This window comes from Mustela nigripes, chromosome 2 (genome assembly GCF_022355385.1).
Source record: "Mustela nigripes isolate SB6536 chromosome 2, MUSNIG.SB6536, whole genome shotgun sequence".
NCBI classification, from domain to species: domain Eukaryota; kingdom Metazoa; phylum Chordata; class Mammalia; order Carnivora; family Mustelidae; genus Mustela; species Mustela nigripes.
The window spans coordinates 217,434,675-217,449,332 of record NC_081558.1 but is presented as its reverse complement, the minus strand read 5'-3'; the positions used below and the strand labels follow the sequence as shown (position 1 = coordinate 217,449,332).

The window sequence follows — 14,658 nt, the reverse complement described above, 5'->3', positions numbered from 1 at the left end:
TTTGGGGGTAGGGGACACTGTGCGACCCACTCCAGCACCCGAGGGGAGAGGAAGAGGGAGGGGCCCGGGAGAGGGTGAGGAGACGGTGAGGGCTCCGGGGGGGCCACAGCCTGGCCGGGTCCAGACGCCCACGCGGGCACACGGGCGGCACCGTGCTCCCCCCGCCCGGCCCCGGGCCCTGGCCCCCTAGGATGGCCTGCACGGACGCGGCCGTATTCAGTCCATCCGAGGATGTCCTCCCACGGGCCAGGCCCAGCAGGTGAGTCCCAGCCCTGCCCCTGCGCCGGCCAAGGTCCTGCCCTGCCGGCCCCTGATTCCCCCCCGCACGGTCTGACTCGGCACCGCAGCAGCCTTCCCACGGGCCCGCTCTCCGCCGGCACCTAACGGTTGCAACGTGGGCCCGGCTGCAGTTCACATCAGGCAGGCTGACTGGGGAAGGGGCAGCCCAGGCAGGCACCCGAGACCCTTGCCTTCCTCTGGGCCTGCCTGAGGGCGTGTCCCCTCCATGCACGGGCAGCACCCGTAAGCGTGAGCGCTCAGACCTCGGCCTCCCTGCAACGAAACGGAGTCTCCGTCCCCCAGCAGGCGGGATGCTGGCCGGGCTGAGGCCGGAGGAGGAGGGGTCGTGGGAGGAGGATGAGGCTGGTCGAGGAGTCCTTAGAAAGAGAAGCGGCCCGAGGTGTGAGGGGGACAACCGGGCACGTGGCCGAGGCTGCCAGGGAGGGGCCGGGGAACAATGGGTTTCAGGCTCAGGAATCGCCAGCCCCGGCGGACTGAGATCTGGCAAATTCCTCTTCACCGAGAAGGTCGGATCATGTCCTCAGCGGCCCCAACCCCACAAGGCCCGGGGCTCAGCGGTTCATGGAGCCCAACCTCCACCTGGCCCAAAGGAGGTTGGTGGCCACCTTCCGCCCACGAAGAGAAGTCGCTGATTTTGCTGCAGATTCCAAAATCGAGAGGACTTAGAGCCACGCCATAGTGTCCTGGGGGCAGAAAAGCTACTTTTAAAAGAAATCACTTCCTAAAAACCAAGGTGGGGGATAACCTGTAGAGTCTTGAGCAGAACGGATGTCCCTGCTGTAGTGTCGGCACAGAGCCATGGCCCCGTCTCCTGTCGCCGGGAACCAGCCCGACCACGAGGACTGCATTGACGGCCTGGCGTGTCCAGACTGGGAAGCTCTCGCTGCTCGTCCCCTAAAAGCGATGCCAACCGTGGACCCCACGGACGCGTCCTTCCTCAGAGCAGGCCGGGCGCGAGGGCTGCTGTGCGCTCCGGGCTAAGGCGCAGGTCCCACTGATCCGCTCGGCGCTGCTGGGGAGCCTGGCCCCCGAGTTCGCTATGGACTTGGGGCACTGCCCTCGGCCACACACAGGTAGGGCTCGTTGCACAGAGTAGGTCAGCGTCTCAGGGTTTCAGCGCAGTTTCCCATTTACCCCCGTGGGTGCGATCAAGATCAGGGCCTGTCCTTGTGTTTTAACTGATGGGGTTCTCTGTTCGTCTTTCCACAAAATCTCCAAATCTGAAAAAGAAAATCCCTTCCTGGGAGTCTTAGCGGCCCGTTTGGGAAGGAAGAGCTCATGTCACCATCCAGATTTGGTTTGTCCGTCCCCGGCCTGGGAACGAGGTGGTGGCGGGGCGGGCGCCAGGGCTCCGTGCACCGGTCCAGGGACGGACGGGGGAGACCTGAACTGTGGGCTTCGAAGGACAGGAACCCCACCTGCTCGGGGCCGCCGTTCATCCAACACCGAACGAAGGAACAGACTCGGGGATCGTCTTCCTTCGATGATAAAGCATCGAGCAAAGGCCAGTAGGAACGTACAGTAACAGGCATCTTGAGGCCAGGTCTGGGAGAGGCTACCGGCCGCAGATAGGAGACCCACAGTCAGACACGGACCCATGGTCGGGGGACCCCTGTCAGAGGGTATCCACAGTCAGAGGCGACCCACGTTCTGGGGTGACCCATGGTCCGAGGAGAACCCAAGCTTGGGGGGTGGACCGCAGTCACAGGGACAAAAACTTCAGAGGGGACCTATGGGCCGAGACCTCACAGTCAGGGGGACCCAAAGTCAGGGGTCCCACGGTCGGGGGTGACCCACAATCAGGAGGACACCGTGAATAGGGGCCCGCCCTGCCCCGAGGAAGGGACTGTCCTGGGTTGTTTTCATTGTGAAGAATCGTGATCCGACATCAGAAATTGTGGGTCGGTCCTCAACGGAGCCGGCTGGCTTGGAGCCCTTCTTGGGGGCAGGGGCAGTGCACACGGGAGCGAGCGCTGTGTGAGCCCCGGCTTCTAGGCCGGGATGTTGGGCTCTGGGGAGTGGCCGCCGCGGGGCGTGAGCGGTGGGCACCTTCCGTGCCGGCCAGAAGTGTCCTCGACGAAGGTTGGCGAGGAGCCCCACGGAGAATCGCATTTAGAAAATCCCGACCCGAGCAGAGGAAAGAGCGACACACTTTCAGTTAAAATTACCTCCTGGACTTCCTGTCTGCCTCCTGGGCCGGAGAGAGGAAGTGACACTCCACGGCCTAAGAAGGCGGCTCGGAAAGGGCCCCCTTGAAGACACAGAATCCCCCAAAGCCTGCCCTGGCGTTCCTGCCAGAACAGGGTCCCCCTGGAAGCAGAAGGCAAAGCTGGGGTCCAGGGCTGGAGACGGGGTGCCGGCCAGTGCCGTCCACACTGCCCAGGGCTCCCCCCGGGCACCCCAGCCCCTCCTTGCAGAGCGCGGTGTCCACGGGCCTCCGCAGCAGCAGCCTCTAGACTGAGTGTCCGCAGCTTCCCAGAGAGGCTGCAGGGGTCCCGCAGGGCAGGGAGGCCAGTACAGTCCGGGGAGGGGCCCCCTCCCTCCTGGACCCCCGCAGGAGTGAGCCTGGGGCCACCCAGGGTGCTGGACCCACGGCGGGGAAGGGGTGTCACGATGCACAGCCACACCCCAGGGCCGGTCCCCACCGGACTCTCCCTGAGCCAAGGGCGCCGGCGGGTGAGCCCCGCAGCAGGTAGACCAGGGAGGCCGGGGCAGAGGTGGAGCTGCCAGGCGGGGCAGAGTGTAGACAGGAAACCACAGGGGGCCAAAGGACACGATTAGCTAAATATACAAACCAATTTTTAAATTGTTTCCATCAAATTCCACAACCCTGCAATTTTTTTCTGGAAAAAACAAAAAACAAAAACGAAAAATTGCGGAGCAGCTGGATTCACTCCTCTAGACGGTCACGCCCACCTCCTGGTCTTACCCCGTAAGAGAGAGCTGGGGCGCGCTCCTTCAGACAAGAGCCTGTGAGAGACCGCGCCCCAACCCAGGGGTCCCGAGACCACTCCCGTTGGGGGCTGCTGGGGGAGGGGCAGGCGGGGGGACAGAGAGAGCAGGCATCGCCCCCCAGCTCCGTCCAGAGAGGCCAGGCTGTGCCCCGCTCTAGACCCGGCTCCGGGCGCGACCTCTCTGCAGGTGCGGACCCCCCGGGCTGAGCGGTCACGCTCTGTGGCTTGGGGCCCGTGTGGTTGGCAGGCGCTGGCACCCCTGGACTTGAAAACAAGCCTCTTGCCCACGTGTCTTCCTCTACAGCTGCACCGTGAATGGTGAGCATTTGCATGGCGCATTGTTGGGAGTCACGGCTCAGCGGACCCCCATGACAACACGGCGGCTAGGACGAGCCAGATGCCCCTTTCCGGCGCCAAGGACGCTGAGCGGACTCGCCGCCCGGCGCTGCTGATGGCAGAACCTTCCATTTCCAAGTCGCGGCCTCCCCACTGCGCCGGAGTCGCCGCTGCACTGGCCGAGCTCCCAGTGCCCCCCCATCCCCCCGAGGGGTTCAGTTGTTGGTATGCAGCCTGGGGTCACATTAGGACTTCCTGGAGCTTTTAATCGCGTCCTATCCCAGGCCAGTCGTGTCACAGGGTCTGGAGGGAGCCCCAGGCACCGGGTTTTAAAGCTCCCCAAGGTGAATTGTTCCAGGAGCTCACCCGCCCCGCCCCTGGGGACTGGGGCGCTCCTGACGGCTCCAGCGGAGGAAGTCCCACCTCCTGATGTGACTGAACCAGGCCCAGGGGTTTGTGCCCCAAGGCAGTCCCCGAGTGGGGCTCCACTCCAGCATGGCGTCCCGAGCGAAAGCCTAAGGCAGCGTTCACCCACGGGGCCAGCGCGCGTTTGAACCCGCCAGCACGCCCCCCTGCCGAGCGGCGCCCGTTCGGGCGCTGCAGCCCCCGGGCCTGGGAAACAGCCGGCCGGAGTTCAGAAGCCTTGCAGCGAGGCATAAAGGGGCCGGCAGCGCACGGGTGGCCGCAGGGTGCGGCTCGCGCTGCAGCAACGGGCCTGCATGCCGGGCTGGGCCCGTCTGGGAAAGCCACTTTGCTGCTCCCAGGTGTCTGAGCCCAGAACCCTCCCCAAAGGATTCATCCAGATCTTCGTGTTTCCTGCCCAAATGCCCTAGCTGCTGAGATGCTGTTCAGCTAGAGAACCCTCGGCACCAATCAGCCAAGAGCATTTTCTCTAAGTAACGATGCTCTCCACGGGCCCCATGGTTTATTTGCAAAAACCAGGAACGAATAGTCGGTGTCTTTTTTTTTTTTTTTTTTTTTAATGTTGAATGGCTGCTTTCCACAGAATCACCCCCAACCTGAGGGGCCGCTGGGACCGCAGCAGGGGCCTCTGCAGCCTCCCCCCAGGGAAGCCCCCGGAGATCGCGTTGTTTGCTCAAGAAATAGCCCTGAGCTCCAGGACACATCGCTTCTGTGGCTTGATTTACAGTAGCTCCTTTTGATAAGGGGAATTTCCATCAGTTGGTTAAAAATGTTTTTAACGGCCTCTATTTTTAACACTTTCAGCTGAGGCCCCCTTTGCCTCTGTAAGTCCAAGATCCAGGGCTTTCTCTTCTCAGGAAACGGTCTTGTTACGGCGGTTGTGGTACAGAACACCTGGTCCTCCATCCAACCGGCCTCCGCCACCAGCATCCGTTCAGCCAGCGTCTCCTCCCTCGGCAGCCACCCCGCCCCTGCCCTCAAGGTCCGTATGTTCTCCAAGCACTGAGTCAGGGCAGGATGTCTTCCGGGCACTGGGGATGTGGCTGTGCGACAGAGAGGTCGTGTGAACAAGAGAATGTCAGGGACATTCTCTGGAAGAGAAGAGAGGATGACAGGGCAGAAGGGCCGTTCTCTGTGCTCTTTAGAGGGCTCTGAGGACGCGCTGTGTGTGCAGACCTACTGCGTGCAGACCTACTCCCTGTATCCCCGCATCCTGCTGGGCAGGGACGAGCCGTGACCCGCTGGAGGGGTGACACGGGCTCAGCCATCAACCCTCTCTCAGGGGTGGACTCAAGCCAGCACCTGCTGACGGAGACACAGGGAAGAAACCAGGAACATTCTTCCCACAGTGGGGACGGAGGCCAGCGGACGGGGGCACGTCCCCCCAGGGGCTGGGCTTGCCAGAGGTGAGCAGGGACTCAGGGCCCCACAGACCCGCTCCTCAAGACGGACAATGGCCCAGCTTACCTTGAAGTTGGTGGGTTTATCTTGAGGAGTTAGAACACATGGTAAGTGGGTGAAGGCGACCCTCACAGAGAACACGAATGCACCCGTTCCAGAGATGCCATAAATCTCTCCCCGGTTCCAGGGGCCCGAAGCCTCAGCCTGCTGCCCTGGGAGGGCTCTTCCTGCCCCCAGGGCCCGGGTCACCCAGCCACTGGGCTGGCGTGTCGCAAGTGCCCGAGAGCTGTGTGGGGTTCCCACGGCACGACCTGTCTGCACGGGCTCCGGGTCCCTGGGGCGCTCTGACACCGGTAGGGCTGGGACAAGGGCCGGCACGACCGTCCGGAAGGCGCTGCCTGGGCGAGCAGGACGGGAACGGCCCGCGCTCTCCCACACCACCTCTGTGCGCTGCGGGCAAGGCCCCGACCTCCGGTTCCCAGCACGGCAAGGCCTGCCCGCTGCGAGCCGGGGTTCAGAGCTGTTGGCAGAGAAGGGAGGGGACACAGCCCCAGCACAGACTCCGGGACCCCGTCCAGTTCCCCTCGGAGGGTGGAGGAAGGAGGGAGCCCTGAGCCTCTCACGCTGGACAGCAACTGGGGGAGCCTCTTTCCAGAATCAGTTCCCAGACAACTCCTAACGTTACCGGACATGGCTAACGCCCTGTGCTTCAGCCCCAGAAAGACCTAGAACTGACCCATCAGTGCCCTTGGCTTTCAGAGGTCTCAGGGGCCTGTTAGGTAACTACGTGCAAGTGTGGAGACCCGGCTCTGTGGTCCGGACCCCCCCGCCCCCACGGGCCCACCTCTGCGGTCCGGACCCACCGCGGGGCCCATCTCTGTGGTCTGGACCTCCCAGGGGGGCCATCTCTGTGGTCCCGACCCCCCACGAGGCCCATTTCTGTGGTCTCGACCCCCATGGGGCCACGCTCTGCGGTAACACAACAAGCGATACGTTTATACTCTGACCTGAAAGCATGCAAACAATCAGGATTCAGAATGACGTGCCCGGGATAATCCCCTACGAGCCACTCAGACTGTGGACCCGGGCTTTGCCCCTCTGTGAGCAGGTGAAGGGCAGGGGGAGGACAGGCAGGGACACACCTGTGGGGGGTCATTCTCCTACGAGGGGGACATTCTCCAGTCAGTGTCCTGAGGTTGAACCTCCATCCCAGCCCTCCCGGACCGCCCCCCGGTGGCTGTCAGGAGCCCCCCGCCAGCTCACAGGGCTCCCCTGACCGGGCAGACAAGACGGCCTCGGGTCTGTGCGGCAGGTCTGGGTCCCCTGCCCCCCTCACCTCCCCCATGGGCTCGGGCTGTCCCCGGCCTTCCAAGGAGCCTTGTTCTCACCACGGTGTCCCCTCACCTGTCCTGCGCCCACCTGGCACCCACCTGGCACCCACCTGGCACCCACCTGGCACCCACCTCGCACACACGTGCCTCAGGCCTCCCCTTCAAATCCCATCTCCCGTACAAAGCCGTCCTCGTGGTCCCAGTGGTGACGATGGGACAGGATCCCCTCGCCTCCGCAGGAAGCAGGGAGCGACAGCGCGGGCCACACTGGGTTACCTGGGCCTGGTGCTCCTCGCGGGGTCTGGGGTGCTGTGAGGAGCCGGGTTTCGGCACCACCACCCTGTGTGGCTCACTCTGGGCCGTGGGTCCAGCGGGGAGGACGGACGCCAAGGGACAGGTGGGGGCAGGCGCGGCGGCGGGCCCATGCACCGGGGGCTGAAGAGAGCACAGTGGGTTCAGGGGCTGGGGGAGGTGCCGGGCAGGGTCGGTCCCAGAAAAGGCAGGGCGATCCGCGATGTCAGCGAGTCAAACGCAGCCCGGGGAACGGGGTGCAGGCTCTGTCCACAGCAGGGTGCTCCCCGGGGCCACGGACTTCGGGGCCCTGTCTCTCTGTCCTGGGCACCATGGGGAGCAGAGCGTCCAGTCCGCGCACAACGTCGCAGGGCCACCCCGCCCAGCGGGGACCACCCAGCGAGTCTGCAGACTTGGCAGAGCTCTGAGAACTCGCACAAGGACCCAGCTATGCCCCTGGATGAGAACTGTCCCAGCCACGTGCCCTGAGGGTCCGAGGTACGCTGCCGGGCCGGACTGGTGGTGACGACGGTCACGCTAGGGCCGTGACAGCGCTGGGACACCGCTGAGCACGCCGGCCAGAGAGAGCGCGATGGCCTGGGCTGCACAGGCCGGGCCGGGAGCAGACCTCGCTACCATTGGAAAACCCCTCCAGGAAAGTCTAGTGAACACCAGTGTGCGGCCCGTTGTGGGAGGAAATGTAGCACAGCAGTGGCGCGTCCACGCTCGGGCAGCCGCCTGCAAAGGGCCGTGGCCCGGAACCCCCACTGCACAGCCTCAGGGTTGGGGGGCAGGGCCAGGCCCAGGGCTGACCTGCTGGGGTGGGCGTCGGCCTGTCCCTCTGCGGCCGGTGCCAGGCTTGGGCGGGCAGCTTGAGTGTCCCTGCCCCCGCACTCCGCCTCAGGTGGCCTCTCGGGTCGCGGTGTGGCCGGCCGGCAGCTCCCCAGCATCAGTGCCATTACTAGGACTGCCTTTGCGTTGGCCACAGCCGTGAGGACGGCCAGGAGCCGGGTGCGCAGGCCGCAGAGGCGCCAGGCTCAGGGGTTCGGAGTTGCCAGGCTGCGACTTCCCTACGCGGCCGCCCGGAGGAGGCCCCAGGGGTGCAGGGTCCCCCTGTTGCCCTGGTGTGGACGCCCCGTCCCCTGCCCTCACGGGTGGGCTGCTGCCTTAGGGGAACCAGCCCCGGGACCCCCAGAAGGCACCCTGAGGCCCCAGAGTGTGTCTCCTTGGGGGGTGGGGGGCGCAGATCTGGGGGCCTCACCAGACCCGAGCGGGCCAGCTCTCGGGGCTCCTTTCCTCCTGGCTTCAGAGCTGGCTGTGCCTCAGGGATCAGAGCCGTTTCCCCGCGAGCACTGGGACTTACTTTCTGAAACCATGAGTAAGCAGCTGGAGCAGGTGCTTGGGTTGGCAGCCAAGAGGCTGATTTTACATCCAGAAGTTTCTATTTCACAATCCAGACATCACACACATTACAAGACAGTCTCCCCCGCAAGGTGAAGTCCTGTCTCCTGCTGAGAGAAAACGGACGTACGTTCCAGATTTCTTTTTTTTTTTTAAAGATTTTATTTATTTATTTGACAGAGATCACAAGTAGGCAGAGAGGCAGGCAGAGAGAGGGGGAAACAGGCTCCCTGCTGAGCAGAGAGCCCGATGCGGGGCTCGATCCCAGGACCCTGAGATCATGACCTGCGCCGAAGGCAGAGGCTTAACCCACTGAGCCACCCAGGCGCCCCGTGTGACTCATTTTAGGCTGCAGCGGAGTGAGAAAGAGGAGCAGGGGAGGGAGACGGTTGCTCCCCTGCAGGCCAGCTCTCCCAGGTTTGGGGGGGCGCACGGCGGGTGCCTCCCCACCACAGGTCTGGGCTCTTGCTCTCACGGTGGGGAGGAGGGCCCACGCGCCTCCCCAGCGGCTTGGCCGGCCCCAGCCTGCTCAGATGTCTGTGCCCCTGCCCATCTCCTCTAGGTTCCTGCCCGCACCGGCTTTTTCTCCCATAAACACACCTGTTGTTGGATTTTATCGACATCCCTAATTCAGGCTGGTTTTATCCCAAGGTCTGTAAGTCAATTACATTGGCAAATGCTATCTCCATTCATTGGGCCTGGGCCTGGAGGGGGGCACATCTCTTTGGGGCCACTGCTCAGCCCCCCAGTCTATGAACAAAAGTTCCCCATTTTGCTCTCAATTATGTGTAATCTGCCGTGAATGCAAGTGCCCACCGGCAAGGAAAGGCTGGACTCAGAAGCCCTGCCCGGCTCCTACAGGCCACCGTCTCTGAGTCTCCGTTGCTCATTGCCAATTCCCTTCTACTCGGTTCCTGGAGAATGATTCCAGGCCCCTGGGATGACAGATGTCACTGTTACGGCTGCAGACGCAGGACCTGGGGACCGGGTAAGCTCTGTTATGCACCAGAGCCTGCGGGGCCCCAGGTATGTGTCCAAAGAACCCACAGGCCTGGGGCTGAGTCAGAGCCTGGGACTTGGGAGCCTGTGTTCAGGGAGGTGGTGTGTGGCCTGGATGAAACCTTGGAAAGACCCGCCCCACGCATCCCTCCAGCCTCCACCTCCTCTTCCCTGCGTCTCTCCCCTCGACACACAAGCCACCCCAAAGCCCAAACCACCACCATGAAACTCCAGTCTTCCGCCCCCTCTCCTCCCCTCCCCTCCCACAATGCCTTCATCTCGCGTCAGCTGGCCTCAGGGCCTTTGCACGTGCTGTTTCCTCTCCTAATGTGCTCCCCACAGGCGTCCGTAGGCACATTCTCTATGCTCCACTTGGTCTCTGCTCAGGGAGCCCCACCACCTCCACGCTGGTCCCTTCCCCACGGAGTCCGGGTCATGCTGGACCACACGGGACTCTGTCATTTCCGTCCCAGCTCCCCAGTGCCCAGAGCAGGATCTGTCCTGCTGCTGTCACTGCCAGCAGCCCAGGTGCTCAGCAAGCAATGCCTGTGGATGGATGAGGGACGAGCCCTGGCTGCTCCGGCCTGGGAGAAGCGGCTCCCCCTTCCACCTACCCAGGTCCAGGTCAGGTGCAGCACCCCTCCCCCTACACCCTCCTGGGCTTGCCTGTCTTGGATTGAGTCGTGTCTGGGTCCCCTCTGCCTCATCCCTGGGGATCAAGGGCTGGCAGGGACTGGGGAGGCAGGGAACGGAGCTGGGTGGGGGGTGCTGGTAGAGTGGAGCAGGCATCCGGGGAGGCAGCGGGGCGGGAGGTGCTCAGCCTGGTTCTGCTGCAGCCCCCACTCCGTGGGACGCAGGAGCAGAGCCCACCATCTACGGGCCGCTCTGCTGTGAGCTCGGTGTGTGCCGGCTCCTGGGGTGGGACACCGGGCCTCTGTAGGGCCAACTGGAAGGAATCAGGTAGCCCGAAGCCAACAGCTCGAGGGGCACAGCGGGCAGTGCCCTGGGTCGTGGCCTTATCCATGGAGACCCAGTCAGCAGGAGGAAGGTAGTTGTCTATGTGCACAAACGGATAGTCGGGGGCCCAAAGGCACTGGGAAGGGGTGCTGTTGTGAGCTCCCAGGCAGAGAGTGGCAAGGTTGGGAGGAGGGAGGGAGTGTAAGAAAGAGAAGAAAAGGAAGAAAGAGAAGAAAAGCAGGTAAAAAGACCAGGAAAAACACAAGGCAGTATCGGAAAAGAAATGCCGTCGCAGTGTACTACCAACCGAGAGACTCTTCTGGGGTGAGCGTGGGTCGGGGGCTCCAACAGAAACCTGGCCGGTGTCGTCCGTGCCGGAGAGTATCCCTAGTGACCGTGGACAGAGGTGGACTGGAACCTCTGCGGAAATTCTAGGGATTTTTAGGAGACCGATGCACGTTTCTCTTCCCCAAACACTCACAGGGGACTCAGAAAGCCCCAAAGATTGGGGCCACTGGGATTTATTTTCCAGAGAAGCACATTCCAAGTTCGCACTCTGACCTCCATTAATGGGATCAAGGCCCTCCGTGTCCATGGCTCCCAGGAAAGCAAACAGAAGCAAAGCCCCACACGCAGGGTCTCCAGCCAGCCCTAACCCGACGCCCTTCGAGGCAATACTCGCCTTGTTGAGCAATTACTGGCTTTAGCCGCCCCTGCGCAAGCCGGTACCAAGTGCCCACTTCATGCTCGGCACCAGGAAATCAAGCAGCAGCCGGGACAGTCCGACAGACAGTCTCTGTCCTAGGGGACTTCCATCGGGCCCCCTCTCTCCGTCAAGGAGGCCCCTCACTTTGCAGGGTTCTGTGCAAGGAAGCAGGGCGCTCCTCAGAAGCAGGAAGGAGCCCCCTGCTTCAGCAGGGTCAACCCCGCTAGGCCTCCGCAGAGGAAGGTGGCATCAGGGAGCATCTATTGGCACGGACTGATAGTCAGGCCTGCAGGGCAGCTGGGGGAGGAGTTATGAGCCCCGGATAGAGAGTGCAGAGGCGGGGAGGGAGAGGGAGCGTACGGCAGAAAAGAGAAGCATGTGGAAAGACCAAGGAAAACACTAGGCAGCATCAGGAAAGAGATGTAATCATCATGGACTCTTGGCCTTTGCTACAAGCAATATTTATTTCTTCCATCAAAATAACAAAGTCATGGGGCGCCTGGGGGGTTCAGTGGGTTAAAGCCTCTGCCTTCGGCTCAGGTCATGATCCCGGGGTCCTGGGACCGAGCCCCGCATCGGGCTCTCTGCTCGGCGGGGAGCCTGCTTCCCTTCCTCTCTCTCTGCCTGCCTCTCTGCCTGCTTGTGATCTCTCTCTCTCTCTCTGTCAAGTAAATTTAAAAAATCTTAAAAAAAAGCCAAAGTCATGATACTGAGAGAATGAGGAGAAATGAGGGCTGAAAGAGCTAGAATCGAGTCATTCACAGCACAGACCGGCCAACGAGGGGTGAAAATGGCATGGCCCGCGTGGCAGGCTCTCTGCAGCGTGGCTGTGGGTCGTGTCCTGGCGCAGGGTGAGGTGCAGACGGCGCACCCCTTCTCCGGTCCCCTGGTAGCCCTGCAACCCCTCGGAGGGGCACCTCGACAGACCACTGGCCAAGCTCCCGACTGTCCGCCCTTTTTCCAACAGAAAACACGTTGTGGGACGATGAGCCACATCCCCGGCCTCGACCCGCCAGGGGCCAATAGCAGCTACGCCTTCCGGATCCACCACGTGCTCCCTGCCTGTTGCCCTTGGCGGAAAGCTACGCTTACAGGATGGATAGTCACAAACTTGTATTATCAAACGCAAGAAGCTTACACGTATGTAAACAATGGGCTTGAAATTCTGAATCAATGATGGACACCGGCAACATCAGAAGTCGTGATTCCACGTCTGGACCTGATGCCGGGGAAAGCTGAGATCCCACAGAAAGCCCAAGACGTTTTCTACCGATCCTACTTTGCACAAGCAGAGTGCAGCCTCTGCGTGGGATTCGGGGGTACCTGGCCCCTCGCTACACCAGATCCTTCTTAACGGAGATGCCGTTTCCAGAATTTCAAACCGGAAGTTGGATCTTTCTTGTACATATTTTTAGAGATTTTGCTCTTTTGATTTTTTATGGGAAATTCTGTGTTGTCCAGATTTTTTATAAAATGACTTGGAGTTGGAAGGTGATTACTGGGGCTGAGAGGGGTTGGTTGTTGCGGGAGGGGCGGGACAGGCCGATGTTGTGATAAGGGTAGAGACTCGCAGTCATCAAATGAGTAAGCTCTGGGGGTCTGACACCCGCACGGGGAGGTGATTAGTAACACCGTGTCACACTCGTGAAAGATGCGAAGACTCTCGCTCTGAAAAGTTCTCACCACGGAAAGAAGCGGTGATCCCGTGAGCCACTCGGGGAGTCGGCTAAGGCAGGGGCGCGTCCCTTCACAATCAGGGTGTCGCATCTGCACGCGGTGCCCCCAAGCGTACGAGACGTTCTGCGTCGGGTCTACCTCAATAAACTGGGGAGAAAATAAAAGTTACGAAGTCACCAGAAAGAGGACACTGAGCGTCTCAGACCGAAATACGACGTTCCACGTGACTTCTCCAGCAAACGGGTCGGGGGCCCAGGGCACCCAGCAAAGCTGGATTTCTGCGTGGCCGTAAGAGCATCGGTTCCACAGGACGTCGGGCCATGAAGTCTTCTCGGCAGAGACGTTTCACAGACAGAATGAGACACCGCTGGGTGACCGCCATTCGACTGAATTTGATCAGAAGCCCGGCCCCCCGGCCCCCATCGAGGCTGAGGGTCTCCAGGTCCCCAGGCAGCCCTTGTCCAAACCGCTCCGAAGCCTGTCCCGTCGCACCGGAGGGCCCGGCTCTGTGCTGAGGGGCTCTCACGGGCTGAGAACGCTTCCTTTCTCAAGAGTCAGTGCGAGGTTTTCATACTTGTTTTCTGGGTCATCACGGATTAATTTTGTTTTCCTGTGAGAGGAGCAGTTATGGTAACAATTACGCCCGTCTCACCACAAGGACCCGCATTCCAAGGGAGCTTCGCATTCTGGAATCAAAGAAGCGGGGCTCTGGCTTGCTCCGCGCCGTCCTGTAACCGGCTTCCCAGTGCTGCTTAATGGGTCCCAGCTGGGAGCGGGCGCTGGGCTCGCGGGTGCACCCTTGACGTTGAGAGCGGGATGTAGCCGCTCTGAGGGCTCCTTGGGGGCTGTCCAGGACCCCCCGCAGCTTCTCCCGGTCTGGACGGGGCTGCAAAGCACCCTGCATCCTGGTGGTTTCATTTCCCGGGGCCTCCCTGAACCCCAGCAGCGTGGGGGCAGCTGGGAGGTTAAGTGTCTCGTCTCGTCCCTGGAGTGACCACCCCCCACCCCACAGCTGACCGCGGGAGCCCCCCTCCTTGGCCACTTGGCGCCGGCCGCCAGGGCTCTCCCTCTGCTGGCGAGAATACAGAGTGGAAACGCCCCCGTAAAGCAACCAACGGGAAGGTCATCCTACTCTTTAAGCGGCAAAATAAGCATCAGTGTCAAGGTCTTGGCTCGGCTGCTCGGTTGGTGAAGACGTGTGCGCAGCTGCTCGCGAGGAAACTGCGTAAGGACTTCTTGTTCTCCTGCGGCGTGTCTCCAGTGTGGTCTTCCTACGGGAGGGATTTTTCTTTTCTAAGATTTATTTATTACAGAGACACACACACAGCATGGGGCAGGGGGCGGGGCAGAGAGAGACAGTCTCCAGCAGACGCCCCGCTGGGCCCGGAACCCCACGCGGGGCTCGATCCCACGGCCCCAGAGCACGACCTGACCTGGAAGCATGAGCGGGACGGGACGCCCAGCCGAGGGAGCCCCGACGCCCCTTCCGTGAGGGTTGGTACCCACTCCCAGACGTCGCTGCTCTCATGCCGGCCAGCGAGTGGGACGGAAGTCCCTGTCACACCCGGCTTCCTAGAGCTGCCACAGGACCACCACGACGTAGAGGCTGACCACGGCGCACGGCCCTGCGGTCCTGCAGCCAGAAGTCCCCAGTCAGCCTCGGGGGGCCAGCACGCAGGTGTCAGCGGGGTATGCCCCTGCGCAGGGGCAGGGACAGGAGAGGGTCCGTTCCTAGTGGCTGTGGCCCCTCCCGCCCCCCCTCCCTTCCCAGGAGCCTCCTGCCTCCTTAGAAGACGTGGTGACCAGCCTGGGCCCCAGGTAACCCGGGGTCACCTCCCTTCTCCAGCGCTGGCGTGGGATCCCACCCGCAAAGTGCCGCGCC

At 62.1% G+C, this 14,658-nt stretch overlaps 1 long non-coding RNA gene across 1 annotated transcript; it reads right to left on the bottom strand.

Moving 5' to 3' along the window:
* Nucleotides 1-4,575: 4,575 nt before the first annotated feature.
* Nucleotides 4,576-8,372, bottom strand: LOC132010364 (uncharacterized). Its single transcript, XR_009402243.1, has 3 exons — nucleotides 7,850-8,372; nucleotides 6,878-7,180; nucleotides 4,576-5,056 (listed from the first exon to the last, which is right to left on the bottom strand). It is a non-coding gene; the product is annotated as an uncharacterized LOC132010364 (long non-coding RNA).
* Between the last annotated feature and the right edge of the window lie 6,286 nt (nucleotides 8,373-14,658).